This window comes from Octodon degus, unplaced genomic scaffold (assembly GCF_000260255.1).
Source record: "Octodon degus isolate 3935 unplaced genomic scaffold, OctDeg1.0 scaffold00003, whole genome shotgun sequence".
In the NCBI taxonomy this organism is placed as follows: Eukaryota; Metazoa; Chordata; class Mammalia; order Rodentia; family Octodontidae; genus Octodon; species Octodon degus.
This window is the reverse complement of record NW_004524579.1, coordinates 8,858,750-8,873,985: the sequence shown is the minus strand read 5'-3', so window position 1 is coordinate 8,873,985 and position 15,236 is coordinate 8,858,750.

Here is a 15,236-nt window from a genome sequence, read left to right as displayed (position 1 = left end):
GCATTAGATGCACTGTATTTTATCAAATTCTCTCTAGTCTTTGGGTGATTTCTCTTTATAAACAAAAATTTTGTGACAGCATGATGAAATGAAATCTGTGTAACTCGAGTAGCTCTAATAAAAATATATATTCAATGACTTTCTCATTAAAAAGGCACAAAGCTCAGAATATCATAATCCGCCATTTCAATGTTTTCCACCTTGAAAAAAATAAAGACATCGGTTATTTTAGGACGTCCAATCAGGTGCTAAGGCAATCAGATAATAGCAGGAGATCACTGGCCTGACTCCACATCTGTCTTTCCATTCCTTGAAGCGACTTACATAGCATCCCTCTTGACAGCAAAGCTGAGCGGCAAGGTCTCGGCAGGAGGCTGCAGGTGTGGACTGATGCAGGCCCATCCGTCAGCCGACTTTCCGGCCGGAACTTCTCTGAATGCCGGGAAACACGTTATTCTGAAACAATGTGGATCACTTTCCTAGGGTGTAGTAGAAAGAGAGCTTGACCTGTAAATGAAGGATTAAATTAAAAGATATGAGGGAGCTGAAAAGTTTTTTCTACTATATTTAATAAACTTATTGTTAAATACCAATGTTAATAAAATTTAAGATGATTTCAGATTTTGTCTAAACACTTGATCCCATCACTAATTTGAGATTAGTATAATAGACTTCCTCACTCTGCTTCCTTTCCTGGAGAACCATATGGGAAGATTCTACCAGCATGCACAAAACTATAAATGTCATGTATTGTTCTAAGCAGCAAATCACAAACCACATAACAAAAGCATCAGCCACAGGCACCAGAATGCCAACATTACCAGTACCTCAACTGTGCAACTGATCACACCACAAACTTCCAATTACAAGAATGAAATTTGTGTCCATCCGAATCACCCCCAAGGAATGAGCTGTAGGTGTGGGAAAAGAGGAAGCCAGTGAATAATGGATCAAAGAAGAATTACTTTGCATTCTAAAGATACCATGAATAAAACTATGGAGGAAGGTGAAAAGCAAACTTTAAATGTAGCTGGTAGAAAACATAATCAATCCTTCAAGGAAGTTACCTCTCTGCTCTGAGCAGGAAAGTCTTGTCGACCAGTCTTGTTGGAGATGTTGATTTTATAACTATAATTGCAACAGTTAGTTGAAAATGACTACCTGGCATTATGAAGAGAAGAGTAGATGTCCAGGGTGTGTTTCCATATCCAGTTCTCCCTCATGATTGGGATAAGCAATGTCTTAGGCCAAGTCTGCTTACAGCCTTTTCTTCTTGGGCGCCAGTAATCTCATTCATTTATTTATTGTCTTCAGTGTCTCATTATTATCTGCACTGATCTATGGCAGGACTAGAATGGATTCTCCTTTAAATCTAAATTCATAAACTAATAGCTAAGACTCCCTCTGTTTCTGCGCCTGCCTACACACAGCCCTCTTCTTTTACTGTGATCCCAGAGTTGGAATGATCTCTGTTGCTAACTTGTTCTGCACAAATATGTACCAGACAAAACTTTAAAGAAGGATCTGTTTTTCTTTCTCTGCTTTGCATTACAGTGGCAGACAGAATTATGTAAAACATCCTGGCATTTAGTCAGGGAGATGACATGTAACATGGGGGGAAATTTACCACAGTGTAAAAATCCTTGATTCTCTGTTGCACTATTAGATAGTCACATTTCACACCCACTCTGGGACCTCAGTGGTAGGTGGTATGATGCAGCATTTATAGAACATGTGTAATTGTGGGCAGTTATAGAAAATGTGTAATTTTGATGCAATTGTATCTCCATCTTTGACTTTAAAAGATTAGTACACTGTAATAATAAAATATCAATTGAAATAGCTTAAAGGAAAATAGGTGGAATAAATAGGTGAAAGAAGTGGAAGGAAAATAGAATAAAGAATTGAGTATACCAAGAAGTAAAGTCAGCACAAAATAAAACTATGAAATATTGCACGTTTTCAAGTAATGCCTGCAAGCGAGGACCTATGCTTTCTAGTAGGTGGAATGACGCAACTACAACACCTTTGCCTTTCAAAGCGAGTTATCCTGGATGTGACAGATACAGGAATGTGCAGCATCTTATATCATTGAGCACTGAACTATAATTATGTTCCATGTTCAGCTCTGAATGCTCAATATGAGGCAGAAGAGGAAAACCTTAATGAAAGAGTAAGTGTAATCCTAGGTCAAATTTGACTGGTGAAACTAATCTCTGAATTATTTTTTTTTAAATCCTTTAGCAGAATTAATGGCTTATCGTCCCAAGAAAGACTTTTGTCACCTATCTGTGATCGTCACCAGCTTGATATGATTCCCATTCAGATCTTCACAGGAAAGTTTCTCTATTGGCTTAGTAAATATGATTGCTTGGTTTTCTTCCCAGCAGTATGTAATAAATCCAGAGCTAGCCCATTTGTATATAGTACCAAGCAGATGCTGAAATTTCCCAAATTTTTTTATTCCAAGTATAACTTCTAATATAAATTGGTGTAATAATACCATTTGGAAGAGGCTTATTTTTAATGTTTATTCATCATTAATATAAAATTATAAGGTATAAGGAAACAAATGAAATAATTTGTTGTATGTATGTATGTATATTTTCTCCAAGAGTCATGAATTCATTATGTTATTCACTATAAAATATGTATTGTTAAGATGTGGGTGAAAGCATGAGAGAGGAAAAATCAGGATAATAAAAAAGCAAGTAAAAAAAGGAAATGAATTGTTTTGCCATTAAAAGTAATACTGTGTTTCTGATTCTTCATCAAAGTCATGAAGCAGTTTCTTTGTTGTCAAGAATAATTGTATATTCTCCTTTATTTGCAATAACTTTGTTTTGGCATTTTGAATTAAGACATCCATTAAAATATTATGTTAGTTGCTAAGCTTATTAAATCATCTGAAACAAGTTACATAAGGAGGTAGGCACATCTCTTAAGAGATGTGTTGTGAACCAGAAAAATCTACTTTCTTTTAACAAGGTATTCACAAGTCCATTGCCAGATTCCAAAACAGTCCTACAGTGTCACAGTCACACCACTGGTCTATAAATGTACCAAGCCAGTTCTGATACATCACGCATAAATTTCAGTTTGAAAGTCGCAGTTGGCTGAGTTTTATAAGGGTCCATTTTCTGTTCTGATGTGATAAAAGGTGACATTCGGGCCATTGCGGATATGAGTGTGCTATAGTTTGACAGTGTTCCTGATACCCTTTTGTTCTGCTTTAATTTTCTTCACCATTTATTGACACATTGGTTGTGTCACTGAAGCCTGAGAAGTAGCATTGGTCACAGACTGGGTGTTTGCTGCCTGGGTTGCACTCAAGTGCTGGCCCGGCAGTATACCATGGCATTGGATTTGCCCTACAGGTAACTTTTAGAAATAATAAGAGCCTGGGAGGAAACTCAAAGAGGAAATCTCAGCAGCATAGGCCTCAGTAACAATAGCAGTGGTGCTCTTCGCTAACTGGGACTGCAACTTCAGAACGGACACACTGCAAAAAATAAAGACAAAAGAATATGGCTTCCCAAGTGGATCGGCTAATACAACTTGGTGATTGTTGGAGTGACAGAGATCGTACACAGATTGACCTCGTGTCCAGCTGAGTTATATCAGTATTTCTGCAGAGGCCATTGAGGGGAAAGGAATATAAAGGTGACCATGTAATTTATTATGAAGACTGTAACAATTATGATCATAAAAAAGGATTTTAACAAAAGTTGTACTGAGAAAGCATGCACCATGATTTTCTTGGCCTGGGAAAAGTAGAATCTCCAGTCTCCCTATGTAGCACTGGCCCATTACTTTTTCTTTTTAAGATTTATATCTCAATGTAGGGAACCTAATAAGTAAATGTATACTCTGTATAAATCATCAAGCCATGAAAATATAGAGGAAATGAAAAAAAGTCAGTGTAATTAATGATATTAGGGAAAATAATTTAAGTTACCTACAATTGAGGAATAAATTGATCTAGACTGACAAAGTCTGATTAGTTAGGCAAAGATATCCTGGGAGGTAAATAAGGTGATATTAATGTCCTTAACTTGTTCTATCTGGGACACATGTAGTATTAGCCCTTTCTGGCCACTTTGCAGGGTGCATTTCACTCTACAGGATGCTAATAGCAGCGGGGTCTGGTGCCCATACAGCACATGCTGTAACTGATTTTATGAGATGGTTGTCTGGTTGCTTCCAGTGCGTTACTATGGTCTTCTCTAAGCAAGAATTCTTTAGATGTATCTGAAGTGTTTGGCACATCCTGCCAATACTCTGGCCCATATGGGAACATTGTCTCTTTTCTTTTCCCCTCCCCTCCCTCCCCTCCCCTCTTCTCCCTTCTGTCCTCTTCTTCTCTTCTCCTCACCCCTCCTCTCCTCTCCATTCCTCACTCCCTCCCTCTCCTCTTTAAATAGTAGTCTTTTCTGAGGACAATTCTGGGCATTTCTTAAATGTTGAATTTTTAATATGAGGAAATAACTTCAGCCCTGGAATAAGGAAAAAAAAACTAAAATCATTGTGTCCCTCTTAGGTAACAGGCACTATGTTTTTTACTTATGAAGATATATTTTCTAAGTCTTTTTTACCAATAAAATGTTATTTTTATCACATTAGAAATGAAAAACACTGAGATTAAATTACTAATTTGTATATAAGGGGCAAAGCTGAAATTTGGTACATTATCCTAAACTCGTGTACTCTCCCTTGTCCCACAAGCGTTAGAAGAAAAACCAAGTGACCACCCAGTCCTAGTCTTTGGTGTCCACAAACCCGAGTTTTGAAGCAAGAATTTCCCTTCCTCAAAGAGGAATTCTCACACTGGCAAATTTTTGTGTTTGCTTTGAAACTGGTGCAGAAAACCTTGTCCCACGTAATCAGCCTCATGAACTCCCTTACCCCACAATATCACCTTCTAAGTGGGACTGCAGGGAGTGCAATAGTTTGGATGTGGAAGGTGCCCCAAAAGACCACTTGTTAAACACTTGGTCCCCAGACCACAGGACTGTTGGGAGGTGGTAGAAACTTGAAGAGGTGGAGTCCAGGGGAAAGTCTTAGGTCACTGGGGAGGTGGCCTTGAAGTGACTGTGAGGCTTTGGTCTCTTCCTCTCCTTCCATTTGCCCTCCTATGAACAGTTGTTCCGCCACATGTTCCCTCAATGGTGCACTGCCTGCCACAGGCCCAGAACCAACAGGACCAAACAACCATGGACTGAAACCTTCTAAGTAGGAAGTACAAATCGACCTCTTCTCTTTGTGAGCAGATTATCTCACATTTTTGTTACATTAATCGGAAACTGGTTCAAGCAGAAATCCAACCTAAAGACAATCTCACCCCCCACAGACACAGACGTTTGTTCCAAGGCTTCAGGGTCAGCTAGAGATTCAACAGCCTCAATAATCCCTATCAGTACTCACATGTGATATGATCTGATCCAGATAATGGACATTTTATCCTGTAAATTTTCCTTGGATTATTAAAGGTTATAGGGCCAGTGATATAGTTCAGTGGCATAAACACCTGCCTGGTAACCAGTGGGCCTAAACAGAAACTCTTGAGCAAGCTCATCTACTAACTCCAAGTACTGTTGCTGTCATCCTACAACTTATTTACCACACCATATTATGATATTTAAAAAAAATTCAATCTGAGTGTCATAAAAAAGCAAAGCCATATCTTATCTCTGAATTCTTAATCCTGAAGATTTTTACTGGCACATCGTGATGAAGATGTAACAGAAAAAAGATCTTCCAGATATTATCTGAGTGCATTTCATTTCTGATGGATAATCCAGTGCCTTCTCAAAATTGCCACAGAGGCCTCTAGCTACAATTGCTTCTTGAAAATACTGGCCTATAGCAAATTCTTCTCTTTCCTATATTGAGCAGCTGTTCCTTTGTTTTTGCTCTGAGATTGACCCAAAAACCTTTTCAGAGATGTTTTATGTCAAAGAAGCACAGACACAAACACTTAAAACAATATTAGACATCCGCAGGCAAAGAAGTCCTCCAGCAATGCTGCTGTTGCCTGGCCAGCACGTCCCTCATCGGTCCTATTCTCTCTGGTCCCCAGAGTTTGCTCATTTCTACAGAGGTGCAGCTGATCTATTTATTTTGTTGGTTTTCTTTTACTGTTCCAGATGCTGAGGTGTCACGTCCATCCCAAGAGTCCCACAGAAAGATTTTCAGATATTCCAGTTGTTACTAGTTCCTTATGATAAAATTTAATCTCACAATGGATGGAGAAATAGAAAGAAAAGAAGGAGGGAAGAAGGGAGGAAAGAAATTTCCTGAGTGGTCGCTCTCGCTCTCGCTCTCCCTCTCGCTCTCGCTCCCTGCCTCTCAGTTTTAGTGATGTATCATTAACAAAACAAAGAGCATATATGTAATATAGTTAAAAATGCACAACTAGATTTTTTGACAATTTCATATACTATGAAAACATGATCACAATCAACACAATCAAGATAGCCATCAACCGGCATTTCTGCAGCACCTTTGATAGACCTGTGGGATGCACCCCATCCTTTACTGTTTGCCCCATCCCCCCAAAAAAAAACCCATCATCTGTTTTCTGTCAGTATAGATTTGCTTGTGCAATACTTACTTATTTTGTCTTGATCTTCAGTCAACATTATATTGAAATACATCAGATTTGGAGTGAATATTAACAGCCTATTATTTACCTTGGCTGTGAAATGCCATTGTATGGAAATTCCAAGATGCATCTGGACTTACAGGTGGGATTACACCACCACATCTGGAAATTTGTTCTTTTTTAAAGTTACTCTGGATAATCTGAGTCTTTTGGACTTCCTCATCAATATGAAAATCAGCTTGCAAATTTCTATAAGAAATTAAAAAATGTGGAAGAATTTGATTGGAATTGTATTGAATCTATAGATTAGTTTTGGTGTGATTCATATCAAATCCATATCCAGACTTTTCCCTTTAATTTTCAGTGTGTAAGTCCTTCTCATTTGATTTTCATATATATTTTGGTAGATTTATCCCTACCTTTCACGTTTTTCATGATATAGTATATATAATATTTATTTTTTTATTTTTAAGAGCATCATTTAATATGTACAAATAACTTTTAATATGCAACTATTCTCAAGTATTTTGGTTTTTCCAGTTTGGAACTATTAGAAATAAAACTGGTAAGTATAGTTATGTGTGATTTATGGAATGTGTTCATTTTTTTCTTAAATAAATGGGTAAAAGTGGAATGTCTTTATCATATTATAGGTGTATATTCAATTTTTAAAGAGATCATCAAAGTGGCCATAAAATTTTACAAGTCCACCAGCAGCAGCCTGTGGCTCTATCAGCTTCCCTACATCCTTTTCTACAGTGGGTGTGGTCAGCAGCTGGACGCTAGCCGCGGCAATGCTATGCAGATGCACTTGCCGTGATCCTATCATGCAGCTCGGCTATGAGTGACAAGGTTGGACATCTCTCCATGTGCTTATAATATCTTTCCTTATGCTTATATAGCATCCACGTATCTTATTTGGAGAAATATCCATTCAGCTCTTTTGGGCAGTTTGTATTAAGTTGTTCATTTTCTTCTAATTGCACTTTTAGGTTATGTTATTACAGTAGGTCCAATTTTTTAACAGACAAAAGCGTTGGGAATATTTCTGTAATTTCTGTGGCTGATTATTTTATTTGCTTAGTGTCTTTTGAAGGACAAATTTTAATGTTAATAAAGAAATTATGTATTTGTTCAGTATGATTTTTATGGACTTTTTGTTCTAAGTAAGAAATCTTCATCTAACTCAGTGTCACAAAAAAGTTTCTTCTCTGTCTTCTTTCAGAAGTTTTAATATTTTATATTTATATTTAATTCTATCATCTTTTTTGAATTATGTTTAATAGATGATGACAAGTATAGAACAAAGCTCATGTTCTTGGTATATGAATATCCAATTTTTCTAGCTCCACTTGTTGAGAAGAATATATTTTCTTCACTGAAGTGCCTTTTATTATTGTCAAAAATCACTTATGCATATACGCTCCAATCTGTTCCGTACTATAGTGTCTCTCTTGATGCCAATCTCACACTGTCTTAATTGTTGTACATTTATGAGTCTCAAAATCAGAAAATTTTAAGCTATTAAGTTTGCTCCATTTTTTATTTGCTTGGTTTTATGGGCAGGGTCTCACCATGGAGTCCAGGCTGGACTTGAACTCACCATGTAGGCCAAGCTGTTCTCAAACTCACAACAATCCCCCTGCCTCAGCCTCTAGATGCTGGGATTGCAGGTGGGACACATCACTACATCTTTTTTTAAGATGTGGAAGTTTGTTCTTTTTTAGTTATTCTGGCTCATCTGAATCTTTGGATTTCCTTAAATATGAAAACCAACTTGCAAATTTCTACCAAGAAGTTAAAAAATTTGGAGGCATTTGATTGGAATTATATTGAATCTATAGATTAGTTTTGGTAGTTAATATCAAATCCATATCAAGACTTTTCTCTTTAATTTTCAATGCACAAGTCCTCATTTTATCTTCATATATATTTTGATAGATTTATCCCTACCCTTCATGTTTTTCATGCATTAGTATATGTAATATTTAATTTTTATTTTTAAGAGCATCATTTAATATATACAAATAACTTTGTAATTGATTTTATATCTTAAAGCCATGTAACATTTAAGTTTTTTAGAGATTGCATATGATTTACTGTCTACATAAATAATCATGGAGAAAACCAAAGTAAAAAGTTTTAATTCTTCCTTTTTTATCTGCATGACTTTGTTGGTTTTTTTTTTTCTTTTCCTCACCACTCTGACTTGACTCTCCATTGCAATGCTAAATATAATGGTGAGAATGGACAACCTTGCCTTCTTCCTAATTTAGCATTTTGTAAATCACCACTGAGTACAGGATTAGCTGTGAGTTTTGGTAGATTCTTTTATCAGGTGAAATATATGTGTTAATCCTGGGTTCCTTAGAGTCTGCTGGAGTTTTTTTATTTGTTTATTTATTTACTTGATTAAATATAGATGTCAGATTTTTTCAAATTATCTTTCTAACTTCCCTGGTAGTCTAGTGGTTAAGATCTGGTGCTCTTAAATTATCTTTCTGCATCTTCTGAGGTGATCAGAGGGAGGTTTTTTGTTTATTTGTTTTGTTTGGTTTTGTAGTTTCAAGTATCAAAGCAACTTTGTCTTCCTGAACCCACTTCTTCTGAATCATGAATATCATGTATAGATTGATTTCTTCAGATGTTATTCAGAATATTTATATCAATGCTTATCATGAATATTGATCTATAGCTTTCTTTTCTGGTATTTTCTTTCAGAATGTAATGTCTGACTAATTTTGGGTTCATAAAATGAATTGAGAGCAATCCTTTCACTTGTTAAAAAAAAAATACACATTTAAACCTGTCATGTTATATCCTCATTTTATTCACTCATTTGCTGTGGGATATGCTCTTAAGAACCTTAGCTAGATTTATGTTTCTCATCTTGGAAAATGACCCATATTCCATCTCCATCTTAAAATAAGACACACCAAGTGCAACCCCAGTAACAAATTATTACTGCATAAAACAATAAGACTGTGTATACCCTTAGTATCACCATTTAATTTTTATTTATCCAGTCAAAACTCACTGCAGAACAAGCTAAACAATTGTCCAACTATCACTACCATGAAGACATGTCATTTTGTCACAGTCAGAACTCCAGACATCACCAAAGCTAAAAGCTTTGCCCTTCTACCATTGAGAGTAAGCCTTACACTTTCCTATAAGCAAGGATTTCTCTTTTTTTAAGCTAACCACAAAGGGAACATTACATATTGAAAATGTCTTGTCTTTTCTTGTGACTATAAAAATATACATAAAAAGTTGCATAGACAGAGACAGTTTTGTTGACAGGTGTTTCAAGATTGCCTTTGTTAGTGGGCAAAGCAACCAAATTAATGACCAAAGAACAGATCTCCAAACCATATGAAATGTATGGCTTTGGGGACCACTACAGATGACACTAACAAAGTAGTTCATCTTTCCTATTTATACAAGACATCTGACTTTATTTTTAGTTTGTGTGTGTGTGTGTGTGTGTGTGTGTGTATGTAATTAGTAAAGGGTATACAGGGTCTCACTACACAGATCAGACTCATAGTGATCCTCCTGTTTTCAGCCTCCCAAGCGCTGGGATTACAGGCACGCGCCACCATACCCAGTCTCATTTGCCACCGGGCCAGCATGGCATCTGACTTTAGATGATAAAATATATTACTTGTACTTTGTTCTATGTAAATTTAGAAAATGAATGACCTGATAGGAACAGGAATTCTTCTTCAGTATCTCAAAAGTCATAGGTACAACTTGAGATGACTAGAGTAACTGACCTTTCAATTATGGTCCTTATTCCATTGTGACAGGCAGAAACTAAGATAGGAAATTCATCGGTTAGCTTTGCCAGAATAATATTCAGTCTTGGTAGAAGGCAGATTTTAAGGAAATTTAGCAGGATGGCTGGTAAATACTAAAGAATGTAAAAGTGTTTGTTTCCACTAATAAACAAGGAAGTAAATAAGTATATAATCCAAGAGAAAACTAGACAGAACAAAACCCCATTAAACATAGTAAAAGGACCATAAGTAAATGAATGAACATTTTTACTAAGAAGATATAAGTAACAAAAAGGTATATGGAATGTGTTCAGTATCACTAATTATCAGAGAAATGCAAGTTAAGGTCATGATGAGATATCACCTATAATTCTTAAGACAATTATTTTTAAAAAGACAAAAGATGACTGCATCATTCAATGTTTACTGGAGAAAGACACAAAAAATATAAGATATACAAATATAAAAACTTGTATAAGATTGGCTTACAAAGGCTACCAGTAGAGTAAGGTATCAAAGACTGCAAAAGGGCCATTTGAGTGCTGAAAATCCAAGAAACCCAGTTGAAAGCCCAGAGTTCACCGTAGTATCTGACACAAGCCCATATCAGGAGGTCAGAGGGCCTGTGCTGGAAGCCAGGAGATGTCCAGGGTGAAGGTGCACACCAGAGCTTGTCTGAAGAAGCAGAACCAATCTTGCCTTCTGCATTTCCCTCTTGAGTCTTCTGTCTTCAATAAATCCTTTTAGCCACAGCCAGAACAATGGTGGTGCAATTTAATTGGGTGTTTCTTACTCAACTTACACCATCAGTTAACTATCACAAGTAACACAGGCGAGAATGTAGAGGAAAGGGCCTCCTCACACAGCTAGGAGGGGAGTAGACTGGCAGAGCTGATGTGGAAAACAGTATGGAAATTCTTCAAAATGATTAAAATAGATCTATAACAGACATCTCACCACTGGACATAAATCAAAAAGCAATGAGATCTTGTGTCTTAGAAACTTCTGTACCTCTCCCTGTATGCACTACAACTTTATTTAAAGTAGCCAAGGAATGAGATCAATTTAAGTGCACAGCAGCAGGTGAACTAAGCTCAAAACTAGAAAGTCAATCTATCTGCCTATCTATCTACTTATCTATCTAGTTATCTACATAACTATCTATCACAGAATATTATTTACCCATAAATAGCTAGAAAGGACAGTAGGAAAGAAAACAAAGAATATTTAATATTAATAGGCCATGAGCCAGGCCCAAGAACAACGAACTCTGAAAATTAGTTGCTAAAGGAAGAGGCCAAATGCTGCAAGCTGCAGGAGGTGATTTCAAATAACCCTAGAGTACTGAATTATCAGCCATGGGAGGAAGCAGTTTGAAATGGTATTGTCTAGAGCAAACGTGTATCAAAACGCCAAAAGCATGGCTCCTCCAAGAGAGTGTGACTTCATATTTTCCCCTAGACCAGTTTTCAAGTAGGTCAGCAAGGAAGATTTTTTTATCCTTCCTTCTATGACAGCCAGGAGATGGTGCAGACTAATAAAAGAAACTCCAAAATAAGGGCTTGATGTGTTGCCTTTTTAATAAGTGTTAATTTCAGGTGAACTACATTGTGTTTTATTGTTTTTGCTGTTTTGTTTTGAAGGCTTGTATTTGTTTATTTGTTGCTTGTTTGTTTGCCTTTATGATGCTGATTATGGAACACAAGGCCACTGAACTACATTCCCTGCCTTTTTAAATATTTTATTGCAAGATAGAATCTCACTAAGTTGCCAAGGCTGCACTTGAACTTGGGGTCCTCTTGCTTCAGCTTCCCACAGTGCTGAGCCTACAGGCAGGGAAAACCTTCCCTTCCTTGAACTATTCTTAAACTATAAGGAAAAAATAGTAATTATTCTCAAAACTCAATTGATTCAGCCAGTGCTAAAATGAAAATTCAGAACTAAAAAGAATGTAAATATCTACTGTACTAGGAACCAGAATCAAATAGTCTCCATGAGGCAAATTTACTATACAATTTCATAGCAGACAGGCAGTGGCCTCTAATCTTTCAGCCCGTGCCTTTCCCCTTTTGCTCATGTTAGTCTAGTGATAAATGATGTAGAATTTCTCAGAGAGAGAGAGAAAATTATACCCAATATAAAAAGTGGTTGAAAAAGCTGATTACAGAGCCATTAGCCCCTGTGGGCTCATTTTATTGCTATAAAGTCATCATTCAAGTAGACATATTTAGCTTCTGTGGCCTTCATTTGTGGTAAGTAAAATAACCTCAGACAAAAAAAGAGTCCAAATCCAAACCTCCTATTTTTAGCGATATGACAGCCAATTTAAAAAATTAGAAAAGCCCAAAGTGGAAGCACAGTGACATCATCAGCTTGTATCCTTCCATGTGCTGTGTGCTGAGGGCAAATCTAGGGACAGGGTCCACGAAAGATGCAGAGAATCCAACATGTGGCCAAAAGACGACAGGAAGATCGATGAGGAGCTGACACGTCTGGAGCCATGACAAGCAGTCAAAGCACACAGACATACTCAACCTAGACAACAGAGACCAATTTAAAAAAATTGTTCCTATTGAATTTTAGACCTGGCAATGGCAAATAAATTTATTTTCTACTTCATTAAAATAATTTACGGACCACATTTTCAATCCATGGTAATATACTCATTAAGTAAATATTTATTAAGGAAACACAATTTCTCTGTGATTGCAGTAGGTTCTAACGGTGAAGGGAAAATTGATTACCAAACATGGCAATGATCTTACACCAGGTGAGCTCTGTATCGCCGGTGGGTCTGTAATCAAGCTCTGGGTGACTATCCGCCAGTGAACTAGAGAAGGGAGCACTGTCTCCCTCCAAATCACGTTCTTGAACTTCAATGTGCTGAATAATCACCCAAGAAGCTTGATAAATTGCAGGCTCCCATTGCACAAGTCTGGGCAGAGGCCAGAAAGTCGGCACCAGCCGGTAATTTGGCAATAGCTGTTTTGTGGATGGCACTTCATTCAGCAAAACACAGAGATCTCTGCCTCTCTGGCATGCTGTTATTTTCATGGGAATTAACATATCTGTTTTGTGTCAACCTCTGGCCTTGCAGACAGAGAAGCAAATAAGAAGACATTAGCTACTCATGTATTTGTGAGCACAAAAGTTGGAGCTGACTTGGAGTTCGGCTACACACACACACGCACAAACACACACACACACACACACACACACACACACACACACCCCTTACAGCTACACTCAGAGGAAGCACAGGAGCTGCCTTGCCTACTGTGTTAGTTGATATATTGTGTCAGCTTGGCTGAATCAGCTCTGGCAGCATGGGGTCCTTGCCCTGCAGGTGGGCAGGGCCCAGGAATTTAGAAAGGCTTCCTGCTGCCCTGCCCGACTTCCTGCCCTGCCCCACTTCCTTGGAGAGGTCTCAGTCTTCAGAGGAGCTTGATCTCAGCAGCTGCGCCACTTTGGAGGAGCTCTGATCTTCACTGTGGAGCGCTGGTCTTCGCAGTCAGCGCAGAAGGAAGAGAGAGGCTTGATGGAAGCTGCTGCAGATGCTGCTCCTCCTCTGCTCTTCATTGTTTTCTGCCGCATGAACTGCTGTTGTTTGCCTTGGAGCCAGCGGAATATGGACTAAACCCTCCAGTAACTGTGAGCTAAATAAACCTTTGCTTCCTTCATTTTGAGTGTCGGGTATTTGTCCCAGCAACGAGTAAAAAGTAACTAAGACACCTACCCTGTTGACAAAACCTAGTAGAAAGTAATGGGACAAGATCCTGTCCCCATTTGAAGTCTTAGTCCTGAGCTCCTGTACTTGGCCTGCTTTCAGATATTAGCTCACTTTGTCAAAACCCTTCCTCTAGCTTATTACTCAAGCATGATTTTGTTTTGCTCTTTCTGTTTGACTTTCATTGGTCTTTCTCTGGTTCATCTTAGTATATTTCAGCAATGATTTCTATGTTTTCCATACTACTTTACCTCTTAAAAGGATCCAGGACTCTCAGTATTTTTTTTCTTTTACCTTTAACTCAGACGAAATTTTCCTTACATTGTTTCTACCCCAAAGCTGGTCCTGGACCAAGTGGAGATTAGGCAAATTGAGTTGTGGAGGTCAATTTACCATCTCAGGAAAACCAAAATACTTTCTCACATTTCCAGAAATTATTAGATAGGTAGAGTTTAGCCAATTTAATTTCCAAACATGAGCTATTTTTCCTCAATAGAGGAGAAAGTTAATGAAATTGTGTTAGAGATTCATCTCATAATAGTTCTATTCTCTGGAAAACTAGAATGTTTCTATTCTGAAATAATCTATTTAAAAGTAGAATCTTCTATGATTTGAATCTTAAATTACCCAAAGGTCTATGTCTCATAGGCTTTCTCTCCAAGAAAGCACTGTTGGGATATAGTAGAAATCCTAGCAGAGGGTTCTAGCGAGAGGCTGTGGGTCATGAGGAGCCTTCCCAGTCTCTTCTTTCTTCTATTTCCTTTTTTTGTACTTCTTTCTTTTGCTTCCCTGAGGTAAGTTCTTCGCTGTCTTATGATCCCACCATACTGGGCTGCCTCACTCCAGCCCCAATGGGGCTGACCAGTCAAGGGCAGGAACACCTAAAAACAAGATCCCAAGAAAGCTTTTATATTTTTAATTGATTACTTATATTTGTTATAGCATTTCTTATGGTATTTGTTATAGTTATGGGATGCTCACTAGCACTAAGGTATGAACATATTCCATTTTACAGGCAGAAGTGCCAAATGATCCTTTCTATCAAAGATCTATCCCTAGGTATCTTTTATAGTTTTGACAAATTTGACTACTAAGATAAATAAATTGAAAAAAAAAAACACTA